This window comes from Ranitomeya variabilis, chromosome 1, assembly GCF_051348905.1.
Source record: "Ranitomeya variabilis isolate aRanVar5 chromosome 1, aRanVar5.hap1, whole genome shotgun sequence".
Lineage (NCBI taxonomy): Eukaryota > Metazoa > Chordata > Amphibia > Anura > Dendrobatidae > Ranitomeya > Ranitomeya variabilis.
This window is the reverse complement of record NC_135232.1, coordinates 158293589-158311481: the sequence shown is the minus strand read 5'-3', so window position 1 is coordinate 158311481 and position 17893 is coordinate 158293589.

Here is a 17893-nt window from a genome sequence, read left to right as displayed (position 1 = left end):
TCCTCTTACTGACTGCTCCAATTCCTCCATTTGCAGCTGCTGAATGTCCACCATAGGCCATTTTTACACCTCCCTAAATGGGCTGACTCCCCCCACGTGGCCGTGGTCACCACTTGGCGCAAGCACCCGTGCGAGTGCCGTTTGCCTGGACAGGTGGATGTGCCCACTTTTGGCCGACGGCACTGGCACAGGGTCCATCATAGTACAATAAAGTGTCTCTGGCGGTGGTGGTGCACACCCAACATCAGACACACCGTCGTAATATGAGGGGCCCTGGGCCAGTACCGCCGCCCACGAGAGAGTCTTCCCCCCAGCTCAAACAGTGCTCTACCACTTGCAAAACTTACCTCTCACTGCTCCACCACTGTTTAGTCTGTGCTGTTAAATCCTTCAATGACACTGCCAATACAAATTTGTTGAAATGATAGATGATAGTAAAAATATACAGGGGCCCTGCCCTCCATTTAGACCTGTGAATACTGTGCGCAAACTACCACTGTCTGCTACTCAGCAGAGGAACCCACCCCTGTACCTAGCTTTGCCACCTATTTAGGAAAAAAATGTTTGCAGACATTTAGCCCACTTTACTATTTTGGCCAACTTACTGTGTCAGCCACTTCTTCCAGTTATCCTCCACCGAACAAAGCAGTGCCGCCAGTTTACTCCTGTTACCAGTTTAGAACTGCATAGAGCCTACTTTTTTATTTTAGGCCTAGTAAGTCTGCGCCACTCCTTGCAATCGTCCTCCGCTGACCAAACCAATGCTGCTTGTGTACCCCTGTAACCCATTTTAAACTGCATTGAGCCTACTTTTTTATTTTAGGCCTAGTAAGTCAGCGCCACTCCTTGCAATCGTCCTCTGCTGACCAAACCAATGCTGCCTGTGTACCCCTGTAACCTATTTTAAACTGCATTGAGCCTACTTTTCTATTTTAGGCCTAATAAGTCTGTCTGCGCCACTCCTTGCAATCATCCTCCGCTGACCAAACCAATGATGCCTGTGTACCCCTGTAACCTATTTTAAACTGCATTGAGCCAACTTTTTTATTTTAGGCCTATTACCTGTGTCTGTCAGCGCCACTCAATACAGCTGTCCTCCACTGAACAAAGCTGAGCTTCAATCTTCAGGCTTTTGGCCTATAGGAAATTTTAAACTGCATTTGGCCTACTAGTTTGGTTGGGCCCTACTAACGGTGTCTGCCGCTGCTTGTTGTTGTCCTCCACTGAAAAAAGCTGAGCTTCAATTTTCAGGCTTTCGGCCTAGATCAGATATTAAACTGAATTTGGCCTACTAGTTTGGTTGAGCCTACTAACGGTGTCTGCCGCTCCTTGGTGTTCTCCTGTGCTTTTCTCCTGTGCTTCAATCTTCAGGCTTTTGGCCTATATTTACAATATGAAACTGCATTTGGGCTACTTGTTTGGTTGAGCCTACTAACGGTGTCTGCCGCTCCTTGGTGTTCTCCTCCACTGAACAAAGCTGAACTTCAATCTTCAGGCTTTCGGCCTATAGGAAATTTTAAACTGCATTTGGCCTACTAGTTTGGTTGGCTGCCGCTCCTTGGTGTTGTCCTCCACTGAATAAAGCTGAGCTTCAATCTTCAGGCTTTCGGCCTATAGGAAATTTTAAACTGCATTTGGCCTACTAGTTTGGTTGGGCCCTACTAACGGTGTCTGCCGCTCCTTGGTGTTCTCCTCCACTGAACAAAGCTGAGCTTCAATCTTCAGGCTTTCGGCCTATAGGAAATTTTAATCTGCATTTGGCCTACTAGTTTGGTTGTGCCTACTAACAGTGTCTGCCGCTCCTTGGTGTTCTCCTCCACTGAACAAAGCTGAGCTTCAAACTTCAGGCTTTCGGCCTATAGGAAATTTTAAACTGCATTTGGCCTGCTAGTTTGATTGGGCCCTACTAACAGTGTCTGCCGCTGCTTGTTGTTGTCCTCCACTGAAAAAAGCTGAGCTTAAATTTTTAGGCTTTCGGCCTAGATCAGATATTAAACTGCATTTGGCCTACTTGCTTGGTTGGGCCCTACTAACGGTGTCTGCCGCTCCTTGCTTTTCTCCTCCACTGAACAAAGCAGTGCCGCCTGTTTACTCCTGTTACCAATTTTGAACTTCATTTGGCCCAATTTATTATTTGGGCCTACTAACTGTGTCTGCCACTCATTACAGTTGTCCTCCACTGAACAAAGCAATGCTGCCTGGTTAGTCCTGTTACCAATTTTGAACTGCATTTAGCCTAGTTACTTATTTGGGCCTACTCACTGTGTCAGCCTTTCATTACAGTTGTCCTCCACTGAACAAAGCAATGCCGCCTGGTTAGTCATGTTACCAATTTTGAACTGCATTTAGCCTAGTTACTTATTTGGGCCTACTCACTGTGTCAGCCTCACATTACATTTGTCCTCCGCTGAACAAAGCAATGCCACCTGTTTAGTCCTGTTACCAATTTTGAACTGCATTTAGCCTACTTTATTCTTTGGGCCTATATCTGTATTTCCTCCTCATCCTGCCCATTGCCCAGCCACTGCTAGATGAGTCTACTGGTACATTGACCCAGACCACTACATTCCCCTTGCACTCTACACAGCCAGTATCTGACCCTGCTGAAAGTCTGGTTCCCCTTCCCGCATAGTATACCACCTTACACGGGGACAAAGAGGAAGGTGCAGATGAAAGTGCAGGTTCCTTCATCAGGTGACAAAGTCGGGTTTCGTGAAACCCGACTCGATCCTAAAAAAGTAAAAGTCGCTCAACTCTACTCATTGCTAATAGTATTACAATCATATAGACTACACATTGTAGGTCCGTTAGGAAGCTACAAATTAATACAAACACGTTGTAGCATCATTAGAGTACTGAATGAAAAGGACACGGTACTGTAGCTAATTATTTTGTAGGCTCCGAGAGACCAAAATAAACATGTCTGATGTGTTTGTGGGAGACCTTATTCATACAAACACATGTAATTTTAAGTTGCAAGAAGTAAATTGAGGTAAGTGTCAGCTGTTTATTAAAGTTTAAACCAACTGAATTGTGCATTACAAAATCATAAACTATATTATCATTCTTTTTTAAATTATTAGTAAATTGGAATATCTCACTGTATGTCTATCCTCTAGCCAGATGTTTCACAATAAAAACACAATATCCTCCCAAGACCTCCTGCTCTCCTCCACACTTATTCTTTCCTCACACAACCGCCTCCAAGATTTCTCCCGAACATCCCCCATCCTCTGGAATTCCATGCCTCAACACGTCCGATTATCCACCACCCTCGGATCCTTCAGACAGAACCTGAAAACCCATCTCTTCAAGAAAGCCTACAGCCTGCAATACCCATTCTGCCGCCTCACCATCGCCAGAGCCGCCACCTCGCCATCGCCAGAGCCGCCACCTCGCCATCGCCAGAGCCGCCGCCTCACCCCCTACCTTCTGCCTCTTCCCCACTATCCCATAGAATGTAAGTCCGCAAGGACAGGGTCCTCTCCCCTCTGTACCAGTCTGTCACTGTAAACTTGTTTACTGTAAACGATATCTATAACTCTGTATGTAACCCCTTTCTCATGTACAGCACCATGGAATTAATGGTGCTATATAAATGAATAATAATAATAATAATAATATTGACCGCAAACAGTACTATATGTTTCCTGGAGTTGCTCATCTTGATAGTGGTATAATTCACTATTTCTCTTTAAGAACTTTACAAACTCATCAAGAAAAAGTAAGTTGTCCAGGGAGAAACGATATCTATCAAAAAATATGACCTTCTTATCTTCGCATAGTAAAATCAATATCCAATGTTTTCCACTATTCTTTGAGGTGTCGGTATTCACTATATACTGTATGCTGCGGGTCTCTGAGCCACTCTTTCCTCCGGAAGCAAATCACTTGGACACACCCCAGAAAATATTCATTCTATATAGCTATCTGCCTTCAACAGTCTTGTGAGTTGAAGGGAATCCATCATCGGTAGAAATCATACAAGACTTCACGATGGTTATTAATTTCTAGAATATATGAGTTCAGGGCATACACCACCATATTTACAGTGTGTGGCGTAGGTAGAGCAAAGCGTACTTTGGCATGCAGGTTACCTGTTTTAATGAGAGATAAGTGACATCCAGGTTCTTGATCGGCTGATAAATCAAATGCAAAGCGTGTGAAACCATCCATAAATTCTTCTCGATCAATCGCTAGAGCACAATCAGACGTCTGTTTACCAGCTATATGGGCTAGGGCCCTATACTCTCTAAAGGCTAGATCAATATTGAAATTGGGTTGAAATAGCTGGGATAGTATCTGTTGATCTTAAGGTCAATTCCATTCAATATAAGCTTTGGTTGATTAAATATATCACCAAAAATCGGGCCAAGAAGATCAACAGGTTTAGAGTGTGCAACTGCGAGGGCTCTCTTGTGGAATCCAGCATTTGTACCATCCAGGATACGAACATTGTGATGCCCCGCAGTGTCTTTATAAAATAATCCCGCAGTGAATTGGAACGATAACGTCAGCGAGTTGTAATTTAATAGCGTTTCAATGTAGGCTCTATAGCTGTAGAGATTGTCTGACTGTGAGATGAGCCAATCTCCCAGAGTAATTTCAAAGAGTCGATAGAGGGTAATTTATGAGTGCTACACGGGCTCCATCTGCAACAGCAGAATTATCTTGTTTGAAGACACGACAATTTATATAGAGTAGAGTGTTGTTCAAATTATAATAATATTCACACCTCCCCGATATGAAAAATTCTAACGGTTTATTGTCCGCTAAAGCTGCAATAGTTGTACGTCTACAAAATGAGATATCTCGATACTTGTTTGCATGGGAGGTATGTCAAAAATATCCAGTTTAGATTTTGCACACTCTGCAGAAGCATCGTGTATGAAAGCTATGATTATTGCTTAGAAGATGTCTTCAACAGAGCGTCTTACTCTTTTCTGATGCGAATGTCTTGCGGTTGGAGTTTTATTCATAATAATAGGCAGAGTACGCCTTTTTATTTTTTTCTGCTTTTTAGCAATGTAAACAATACCAGATCCATCCTGAGGTGGTGTGTTTAATCTATTCATTATGGATGTTGAGAGGGATGTAATGGCATTTTTAGCAATGTTTCTAACGGCTGTCTTCACGCGCGGTTTTACAAAATCAAGGCCTTTTCTGAAAAGGGGTACGGCTCTTCTAAAAAGACCTCTAAAAATGCCTGCAAGACCAGCACCATACATGTAATCATTACAGCAAAATTCCTCTAATCCATGACCCGACTGAGCAGCATAGTAACGGGCATAAATGGTTGGATCACCGTATATCCTTTGTAACACGATTTTATGTTGTCAATCACGTAGTGGTCTAAAATGTAATCGCACAATAGTTTTCCCATACTTGAATTTAACAGGGGTACCCTGATCTGTCAAGATAGAGCAAAATACAGAATCAAAGTGTTGTTTGCATAGAGGCACATAATCTGGACTTGTGTACTGGAGGGTGATCATTTCAGCACTTTTCCCACTGACTTCAACTGTTCTCAGAAGGTGGACGTAGCTGTCTCCCACAAGTTGGTGTTGAATTATATCTATATACACATATTATGTATAAAATCCGTCTTTTATATCGACTTATGTCTTCTTTCTATCCAACATACTATTATTGTACTTCTCAATATGAATCGGTAACACTAAAATAAGCACCAATTTTTGTCCTGGGGCAAATTGTATTGGGGGAATCTGATAGAGTAACACTTCTCTTCACTTCATCGTAACAAATTTTAAAACCATCACTGGCAACCTTCAAGGTGTCAGTGCGCTCATTAATGGCTCTTATGAGATCTGTAATACTGGAATAATAGCCTGACTTTACAAAATCTTCCCTTAATACATCCCCATTTTTCAATTTTCCAATAAAGAAATTGCCTTCATTCTGCTCAAAAGTATACCATGTATGGGGATACTGAATTTGTATGTGTTCATATTGACCTGCAAGGTGTACAGGTTTTGCCAGTTTTGTCGTATGAGTAGCTATTGCGTTGCCTAGAAAAATTTTAGCGGAGGAGTTACTTGGTAATGTTATCTAAAATGACCGAATTCCATACTTATATGTCTGTCAGTTGGCTTTCTTTAATCCAACTGTTACATTTTGTCGGGTATCCAAGCCATTTAACGAGATAAAATGTCGAGCCTCTGACACGCTTTTTTCTCAAAATCTTTTCTACTTTATAGATGCGATTCTCATCCGATGAAACTTTTTGTATGTCCTCCTTATAAAATGAACCCTCTACAGGTTCACCACTCAAATCAACAATTTTGTAGAGCGGTATTTGGAATTTTGTGTTAATGCCACTAATCATAAATATTTCATCAATGTATGTTTGTTCATAACCCTTAGCAAAAGTTTGTTTGTATTGTACCAGCCGTACATTATCACCAATTTTTAAAGTCGGCTTAATAGGTTAATTAGTAATACTAGTGCTATAAATATTTTTTTATATTTGTAACGAATTTTGCTTCGTAACATCAACCTGTCTGCAGCGAATAGTGGAATGGTAATAAGTATGATTGTAGCTATGCACCAAATCGGGTAAAATATCAATGTACCTAAATGTGCTATGACTCAGAAGATAGCGCCACACACGAGTTTTTAATGTACGATTAAATCGCTCCACCATAGCAGCCTTTACGGTATTGTTGGTAAAAAAAATGATGAATTTTATGTATTTTACAAATACGCTTCATGGATAAATTCATAAATTCTTTGCCCCGATCCGTCTGCAATTTCTTCTATGAGCTTATCATTTTGAAATATTAGTTAAAATGATCTGGCTACAGTTGATCCAGTTTTGTTTGATAAGGCTATGCACATGCAAATTTTGATAGAGCATCAATCACCGTCAGGATGAATTTGACATAATAATTTTCCCTTGAATATTCAATCAAACTTACGAGATCCGCTTGCCACTGCTTATCTATGTATGAAACTATAATTTTATTTGTCTGAAATCTTTTTATTCCAGGCTTATGCAAAGTATACGTATCTTGACTATTCATTCAATCACTCACAACAGATTTTTTAATTTCATGTTGTCTTGTCTCTCTAAATAATATATCAATTCCATCAAATGATCCGGCTGCCTTAGGTGTGAAATATTATTTCTGCCATATTTTTTCATAGGATTTAGAAGCTATGAGACCATCAACCTTTGATATCTTTATCAGAAATTCAATTGAATAATTTCATATTAAATGTGGAATTTATTCCAAATATTTCTAGATAAGATATTTCATTTTAGCACAACAAATGAGGTTCATTAGCACAACAATATCCTGATTAGCTGTAATACTTTGGAGGGGTGTAAATGAACAGAAATTGTGGGTAGTCTTTTCACTTTAAATACAGGGCAACCATAACATTTGCTTCAGCATTGACAGAGAGAATGTGAAAGACATAGTTTTCCAGGGAGTCTGATCAGCTGATCTACTCTTTAAAAAAGTAAGCGTTAACTGGTTTAATAGAAGCCTAATATTATCATTGCCTGTACAGTAATATCTATTATATAGTAATAAGTTGATCCTTTGCAATACAGTTAATATTTATTCACTTTTTTACTATAATTTATACAAATATTTATTACACTGGATGGTGGCCCGATTCTAACGCATCGGGTAATCTAGAATATGTATGTAGTTTATTTATGAAGATTTTAGACTAATACAGTGAATACACAGACTTCGGCTGGCCGAGCGCGACCAATTAGCGAAGCGTGGTTCACATCCCGCGCCAATTCGCGGCCGGAGTGCGCCTGTCGCTGATTGTTTGCGGCCGGCCATGTAGTATATAGCACAGCCATGTAGTATATAGCACAGCCACGTAGTATATAGCACAGCCACATAGTATATAGCAGCCCACATAGCATAGAACACAGCCACGTAGTATATAACACAGTTAACGTAGTATATAACAGCCCACGCAATATATAACACAGCCCATGTAGTGTATAACACAGCCCACGTAGTGTATAACACAGCCACGTAGTATATAACACAGCCCACGTAGTATATTGCACAGCCACATAGTATGTAGCACAGCCCACGTAGTATATTGCACAGCCCACGTAGTATATTGCACAGCCACGTAGTATATTGCACAGCCCACGTAGTATATATCAGCCACGTAGTATATATCACAGCCACGTAGTATATTGCACAGCCCATGCAGTATATTACACAGCCACGTAGTACATAGCACAGCAACGTAGTATAGAACACAGCCCATGCAGTATATAACACAGCCCACGTAGTCTCACATATTATATAGCACAGCCACATATTATATAGCACAGCCATGTAGTATATTGCACAGCCACGTAGTATATTGCACAGCCACGTAATATATTGCACAGTCCATGTAGTATATTGCACAGTCCACGTAGTATATAGCACAGCCCACGTAGTATACAACACAGCCACATAGAATAGTACACAGCCCATCTAGTATATAGCACAGCCATGTAGTATATTGCACAGTCGACTGTAATGATTATAAGGGATAACTCAGGAGACTCTTTGCATGGAACAAGACAACTACAGGACACAGTTTTATAAGTGGAAAAGTCTATATTATCACACGGTGATTCAAATAGGTGCAGAGAGAAACTCAAGTCCACAACACTTCGAGTAAATATTAAACACAGCTTAGCAGTCTATAGGAAACTTCAGAGGAGAATGCAATCACACAGAAAGTCTATGAAGCACAATTATTCTTGAGGATACTTGACACGAATAAGTCCTTGGTAGTCCAAACACAGATAGATATGCTTATAAGGCAGTTCAAATAATATCTTAGCACAACCAGGGAGGCCTGGGTAAAAGTCTCAGGTTTAAGCAGAGCAGCAACAGCTTACATGTCCAGCAACTGCAGATGGAAACAAACACAAGCAGCCAGATGGAGGATTACTGGAAACCGATGTATGCAGCAGAAACTCAGAGCTGAGTAGCAGGATCTCCACACAGGTTCACAGTAGCAGATGCAGGTGCAGGTGCAAAGCCAGGGAGTCATCAGGAGCTGGATGCAAGGCAGAATACTCTAGCACAGACTAAAGGCTGGGGTGGAGTTATACAGCAGGAAGACACAGTGCACATGAGACCAAAGACGCCATCTTGGAAAAGGGCAGTAATGCACAAAAGGTAATCAAAATGTTCAGAGTCCTGACACCGACACAGTATATAACACAGCCCATGCAGTATATTACAGCCATGTAATATTTTACACAGCCCACGTAGTATATTGCACAGCCAATGTAGTATATAGCACAGCGACATAGTATATAACACAGCCCATGCAGTGTATAACACAGCCCACGTAGTCCCACGTAGTATATAGCACAGCCAAGTAGTATATTGCACGGCCACGAAGTATATTGCACAGCCACGTAGTATATTGCACAGCCACGTAGTATATTGCAGAGCCAACGCAGTATATAAAACAGCCCACACAGTATATAGCACAGCCCACGTAGTATATTACACAGCCATGTAGTATATAGCACAGCCACATATTATATTGCACAGTCAACGTAGTATATAGCACAGCCAACGTAGTATATAACACAGCCCACGCAGTATATAACACTGTCCACGTAGTATATAACACAGCCCACACAGTATATAGCAATGTGGGCACCATATCCCTGTTAAAAAAAATAATTAAAATAAAAAATCGTTATATACTCACCCTCCAATGGCCCCCGGATCCAGACCTTTCTCGCTCCTCGCGCGCCGCTCCGGTCCCAAGCGGCAATAACACGTGATGATGTACCGGTCTCGCGAGACCGCTACATCATCTCCGGTCATTGTCGCAATGCATTCTGGGGACCAGAGCGGAGCGGGAAAAGCCTGGGCTGGATCCGGGGGCCGTTGGAGGGTGATTATATAACGATTTTTTTTATTTTTTTATTATTTTTAACATTATATGTTTTTAATATTGATGCTGCATAGGCAGCATCAATAGTAAAAAGTTGGTCACACAGAGGGTTAATGGCAGCGTTAACGGACTGCCTTACACCCCGTTATGCCGCGGTGTAAGGCAGTCTGTTTAACACTATGTGGGCACTATGTGGCTTGGACGCGGGATTTCTGTGACTGATAGACAGACAGACAAACAGACAGAAAGACAGACAGATGGACGGAAGTGGACCTTAGACGATTATATAGATAGATTATTATTTATTTAATAGAAGCATTCGCTGTATAGTAATAAATATAGTATATAATCTGTATTGATTCACAGTATAGATGTAGTTAATATTTTTCACTTTTTATTTAAGATGGAGGCGCAAAATTCCTGTGATCAATACGATACCTTTCTTACACCCGCACAATTAGGTAGGAATTATACTGAATATAATGTATGGAGTATTGTCTCATTCTAATTAAGTCAATGTTTTGGATATTAATTATATATTATTTCAATATTTCTTATTTAAGAAGAGTGTATGTACCCTGAATTTGACAATATTATTAATACTCTGAATTATGGAGCCTATGAATCCACAACTGCTGGACCATTAGAGGATAATAATCTGCTGACAATCCACAAACCTCCAATTTTCACCAGTCTATCACAGGTAAGAAACCTATATGTATATCAGCTGATTTAAACCTGTGTATCTAGACTTGAAACTAAATACAATTACTCATGCAGCTACTGAGATGCTTCAAGCGAACTATATGTCGGAAAACAGGAATGCCACTGAACCAACTGAAAATCAGGATTCAGATATCGAGTTCGTAGAAGGAATCTTTAATTCTGTCATCCTCCCGGTTCCTGATGCCCCTAAAAGACCCAGAAGTTCACTAAGCAGGAGCCTCAAGAATAGAAAGGTAACGGTTCTTTGAAATACATACGATTCTCAGTTTCGCAAAGAAAATCCTTTCTGGGTGACTAATAGTTATATTTTACTTACAGCTGCTAAACTAGTGGCCAGAAAATTTCAATTTGAAAAAGAGAATATTTCTATCCCATCGAGATCGAACAATGAGATGGCCACTAATCCAGGATCTGCAGAAGTGTAATACCCAGTTCATACTTGTAAGTAAATATTTAGTCTGTTCTATACTGGTTTTATACAAACAATTATACATTGACTTCATGGATAAATGACACAGATACCTTTTCAAATATTACATTGAATCATGGATAACTGACACTTGTATCTTTTCTTTTAGCTAAGTCAGCTCTTCAACCTCGAGTATTGCACCAGCGTAATTACGACTCTGCACAGAATCCTCAACAAATAGCTAATGCGGCTGTGAGAACAATTCCTCTTTCACCCATCTGTGTTGTAGATCACGAGGAAAGCTCTGTGAGACCCAAAATATGGAAAAATATTTATAGCACTAGTATAACTAATAAATCTATTAAGCCGACTTTAAAAATTGATGATAATTTACGGCTGGAACAATATAAACAAACTTTTGTAAGAGTTATGGACAAACATACACTGATTAAATATTTATAATTAGTGGCATTAACACAAAATTCCAAAAACCGCTCTACAAAATTGTTGATTTGAGTGGTGAACCTGTAGAGGGTTCATTTTATAAGGAGGAGATACAAAAAGTTTCATCGGATGAGAATCGTGTCTATAAAGTAGAAAAGATTTTGAGAAAAAAGCGTGTCAGAGGTTCGACATTTTATCTCGTCAAATGGCTTGGATACCCGACAAAATGTAACAGTTGGATTAAAGAAAGCCAACTGACAGACATATAAGAATGGAATCCGATTCATTTTACATAACATCACCAAGTAACTCCTCCTCTAAAATTTTTCCAGACAACACAACAGATACTTATATGACAAAACTGGCAACACCTGTACACCTTGCAGGACAATATGAAGCAGCCCTCACAAAAATTCAGTATCCCCATACATGGTATACGTTTGAGCAGAATGAAGGCAATTTCTTTATTGGAAAATGCGGGGATGTATTAAGGGAAGATTTTGTAAAGTCAGGCTATTACAATATTACAGATCTCATAAGAGCCATTAATGAGCGTACTGACACCTTGAAGGTTGCCAGCGATGGTTTTAAACTTTGTTACGATGAAGTGAAGCGAAGTGTTACTCTATCGGATTCCCCCACGACACAGTTTGCTCCAGGACAAAAATTGGCGCATATTTTAGGGCTATTGATTCATTTTGAGACGTACAATAATAGTACGTTGGATAGAAAAAAGACATATGCCTATATAAAAGCCACATTTTATACATCATATGTGTATACAGATATATTTCAACACCAACTTGTGGGAGACAGCTACGTCCGGCTTCTGAGAACAGCTGAAGTCAGCGGGAAAAGTGCTGAAATTATCACCCTCCAGTACACAAGTCCAGATTATGTGCCTCTATGCAAACAACACTTTGATTATGTATCCAGCTCTATCTTGACAGATCAGGGCACCCCTGTTAATTTCAAGTATGGGAAAACTATTGTGCGATTACATTTTAGACCACGATGTGGTTGACACGATAAAATGGTGTCTCAAAGAATATACGATGAGCCAAACATTTACTCCCATTACTATAAATTACCCTTTAGCGCAGTGTTTTTCAACTCCAGTCCTCAAGAACCACCAGCAGGTCATGTTTTCAGGATTTCCTTAGTATTGCATAGGCGATGGAATTAATGCTTGAGCAGGTGATGAAATTATCACCTATGCAATACTAAGGAAATCCTGAAAACGTGACCTGTCGGTGGGTCTTGAGGACTGGAGTTGAGAAACACTGCTTTAGCGACTCTTTTTAATTACCGTATATACTCGAGTATAAGCCGAGATTTTCAGCCCAAATTTTTGGGCTGAAAGTGCCCCCTCGGCTTATACTCGAGTCACGGTCGGCGGGTGAGGGGGAGAGGGCGCTGAGGCATACTCACCTAGTCCCGGCGCTCCTGGCGCTCCCCCTGCCCGTCCCACGGTCTTCGGTGCCGCAGCTCTTCCCCTGGACAGCGGTCACGTGGGACCGCTCATTAGAGAAATGAATAGGCTGCTCCACCCCCATAGGGGCGGAGCCGCATAATTCATTTCTCTAATCAGCGGTGCCGGTGACCGCTGATAGAGGAAGAGGCTGCGGCACCGAAGACCAGCTGTCCGGGGGAAGGAGCGGGACGCCGGGAGCAGGTAAGTATTACATATTCACCTGTCCTCGTTCCACACGCCGGGCGCTGTCTCCATCTTCCCGGCGTCTCTCTCTCCACACTGACTGTGCAGGTCAGAGGGCGCGATGACGCATATAGTGTGCGCGCCGCCCTCTGCCTGATCAGTCAGTGCGGAGAGACGCCGGGAAGATGGCGCCGAGGAGCTGCAAGCAAGACAGGTGAGTATGTGTTTTATTATTTTTATTGCAGCAGCAGCACAGCTATGGGGCAATAATGGACGGTGCAGAGCATTATATGGCACAGCTATGGGGCAATAATGGTGCAGAGCACTGTATGGCACAGCTATGGGGCAATAATGGTGCAGAGCACTGTATGGCACAGCTATGGGGCAATAATGGTGCAGAGCACTGTATGGCACAGCTATGGGGCAATAATGGACGGTGCAGAGCACTATATGGCACAGCTATGGGGCAATAATGGACGGTGCAGAGCACTTTATGGCACAGCTATGGGGCAATAATGGTGCAGAGCACTGTATGGCACAGCTATGGGGCAATAATGGTGCAGAGCACTACATGGCACAGCTATGGGGCAATAATGGTGCAGAGCACTATATGGCACAGCTATGGGGCAATAATGGTGCAGAGCACTATATGGCACAGCTATGGGGCAATAATGGTGCAGAGCACTGTATGGCACTGCTATGGGGCAATAATGGTGCAGAGCACTATATGGCACAGCTATGGGGCAATAATGGACGGTGCAGAGCACTATATGGCACAGCTATGGGGCAATAATGGTGCAGAGCACTGTATGGCACAGCTATGGGGCAATAATGGATGGTGCAGAGCACTATATGGCACAGCTATGGGGCAATAATGGTGCAGAGCACTGTATGGCACAGCTATGGGGCAATAATGGTGCAGAGCACTATATGGCACAGCTATGGGGCAATAATGGTGCAGAGCACTGTATGGCACAGCTATGGGGCAATAATGGACGGTGCAGAGCACTATATGGCACAGCTATGGGGCAATAATGGTGCAGAGCACTGTATGGCACAGCTATGGGGCAATAATGGTGCAGAGCACTATATGGCACAGCTATGGGGCAATAATGAATGGTGCAGAGCACTATATGGCACAGCTATGGGGCAATAATGGACGGTGCAGAGCACTATATGGCACAGCTATGGGGCAATAATGGTGCAGAGCACTATATGGCACAGCTATGGGGCAATAATGAATGGTGCAGAGCACTATATGGCACAGCTATGGGGCAATAATGGTGCAGAGCACTATATGGCACAGCTGTGGGGCAATTATGAACGGTGCAGAGCACTATATGGCACAGCTATGGGGCAATTATGAACGGTGCAGAGCACTATATGGCACAGCTATGGGGCCATAATGAACGGTATGGAGCATCTATTTTTATTTTTGAAATTCACCGGTAGCTGCTGCATTTCCCACCCTAGGCTTATACACGAGTCAATACGTTTTCCCAGTTTTTTGTGGCAAAATTAGGGGGTCGGCTTATACTCGGGTCGGCTTATACTCGAGTATATACGGTAGGTTGATATTACTCTGGGAGATCGGCTAATCTCGCAGTCTGACAATCTCTACAGCTATAGAGCCTATGTTTAAACACTATTAAATTACAACTCACAGATGTTATCGTCCCAATTCACTACGGGATTATTTTGTAATGACACTGCTGGGCATCACAATGTTCGTATCCTGGATGGTACAAATGCTGGATTCAACAAGAGAGCCCTCGCAGTTACACACTCTAAACCTGTTGATCTTTTTGGCCTGAATTTTGGTGACATATTTAATCAACCAAAGCGTATATTCAATGGCATTGACCTTAAGATCCAGCTGACATGAAATAAGGACACTTTCTGTCTGATGTCGGCTGAAGTTGATCCGCTTAAGGTACAAATTTCACAAGCCTTTATGTAAAGAGAGAACAAGTGTCGCTGGCAGTACGGATAGGCCATAGCCAGGCCCTGTTAAAAGCCACAGCAAAATACGCTATTGATAGGGTTTGCATGACAGTGTACAGCATTCTCACAGGAACACAAATCTAAAGCCATGAGAACTTTTGTTTAGATGCTCTTCCTCGTTTGATTATATTGGGTTTTTTATATAATGAAGCGCTCAGCGGTTCGTATAATAAAAATCCGCTGTACTTTCATCATTACAACATCAGCCACATGGCTTTATATTTAGACGGACAACAGATACCATCCCAGCCATTTCAACCCAATTTCAATATTGATCTAGCCGTTAGAGAGTCCTAGCCCATATATCTGGTAAACATAAGTCTGTTTGCGCTTTAGCGCTTTAGCGATTGATCAAGAAGAATGTATGGATGGTTTCACTCTCTTTGCATTTGACTTATCAGCCGATCAAGAACCTGGAGGTCACTTTTCTCTCATTAAAACAGGTAACCTGCATGCTGAAGTACTCTTTACTCCACCTACGCCATCCACTGTAAATATGGTGGTGTATGCCCTGAACTCATATATTCAAGTAATTAATAACCGTCGTGAAGTCTTGTAAGATTTCTTCTGATGATGGATTCCCTGCAACTCACAAGACTGTTGAAGGCAGATAGCTATACAGAACAAATATTTTCTGGGGTGTTTCCGTGTGATTTGCTTCAGGAAGAAAGAGTGGCTCAGAGACCCGCAGCATATATAGTGAATACCGACACCTCGAACAATAGTGGAAAACATTAGATATTGATTTTACTATGCAATGATAAGAAGGCCATATTTTTTGATAGTTATGGTTTCTCCCCAGACAACGTACTTTTTACTGATGAGTTTGTAAAGTTCTTAAAGAGAAATAGTGAATTATACTGCTATTAAGATAAGCAACTCCAGGAAACGTATAGTACTGTTTGCGGTCAATATTGTGTGTTTATTCTGAAATATCTGGCAAGGGGATGAACATACAGTGAGATATTATACCAATTTACTAATAATTTAAAAAAGAATGATAATATAGTTTATGATTTTGCAATGCGCAATACAGTTGGTTCAAACTTTAATAATTGCAAGTCTCATAACAATTACCAAATATGCAAGTTCACTATGAATAGATCCTTCACTGAACTGAAAACAGCTGACATTTGCCTCAATTTACTTCTTGCAACTTAAAATTAGATGTGTTTGTATGAATGTGGTCTCTCACGAACACAGCAGCTGAGACAATAAGACACTTCCCTATGAATAGATCCATCCCTGAACTGAAAACAGGAGATACTTGCCTCAATTTACTTCTTGCAACTTAAAATTAGATGTGTTTGTATGAATGAGGTCTCCCACAAACATATCAGCTGAGGCAATAAGACATGTTTATTTTGGTCTCTCAAAGCCTACAACATAATTAGCTACAGTAAGTTGTGGCCAAGCGGCCAATCCCTGACTGTAGACTGGCTGTCTGATTTGGTATTACAGCACCTGTGCAGTCGCCATCTTTACTTGGGCCTGCTGTACCATGATAGTGCATTTGATTTGAGGCCTGGACAAGTAAGCATCTTTGCCTGCTTTTTCTGTGGTGTTTTCTCTAGAATAGTGGAGGTTTTTTCCTCCTTTTTTTCCTCCTTTTGTGGTGTTTGCTGTTAGAGTAGAACTGGCAAGCATGAGGACCCGTGACGTGGGTTGCCAGCTTACAAATTGTGGCCATAATATTAACTAATACCTTACATGTTTTGATATGTTCTTGTGCACTTTCTTATTTTTACTTTTTGAGTTGCAGTTGGGCCCTGATGGCTTTGTAAGTTGTGGCTTTTGTTCACATGGGACACATTACAGCTAGCACTGGGCAGCCCGCCACAGGGAGTTACTAATAGGCAATGATCCAGATGCTTTGCATTCTCTGTGTGAACACAAATGATTATGAATTAAGACTGGGGATGAGGTACAGCAAATCATTATGAATTGAGACTGGGGATGAGGTACAGCAAATGATTATGAATTGAGACTGGAGGATGGGGTACAGCAAATTATTATGAATCGAGACTAGTGGGATAGGGGAGATAGGGGAGACTAAATGATTATGAACTGAGACTGGGGGTTGGGAGCAACAAAAGATGATGAATTGAGATTAGGGTGGTGAACAGAAAATGATGATGACTTGAGCATGGGGTGTAGAGGAGAACAAATGATGAATTGAGTGGGAGATCCTGTTACTGTGCAGGGTAGCCCTATTTTGCATTCTTCTTTATCTGACGTAGTATAGAAATTGGGGAAAAAGGGCGGATTGTGCTTTGGAAGCAGTTCTCTAGATAACTGTTATGTTCTACAGAGAGGAGTTCTGGCTGGAAAAAGTGATAGCGGTTTGTACTGGATGAAGAAAAAAAGTGAAGATGAAGATCTTCAACTAGAGAAATAATTGTTGAGTCAGTGTGTTACCCGTAAACTGACACTATATAAAGAGCTCCTGTGTATAATGTCACTGGTGATCACTGTATTACCTGTAAAAGATACACTATATACAAGTTCTCCTACTTAAAAAGATGATAAATGCCTGTAATTGACATCATAGTAGGCCAGAACTATGAGAGACAAAATAGAGAAGACAAATAGAGAAAATCACCTTGTTTGATTTGGCAAGATTTATTTTTCAAATTATGGTAGAAAATAAGTATTTGGTCATTAACAAAAGTTCATCTCAATATTTTGTTATGTATCCTTTGTTGGCAATGACAGAGCTCAAACATTTTCTATAAGTC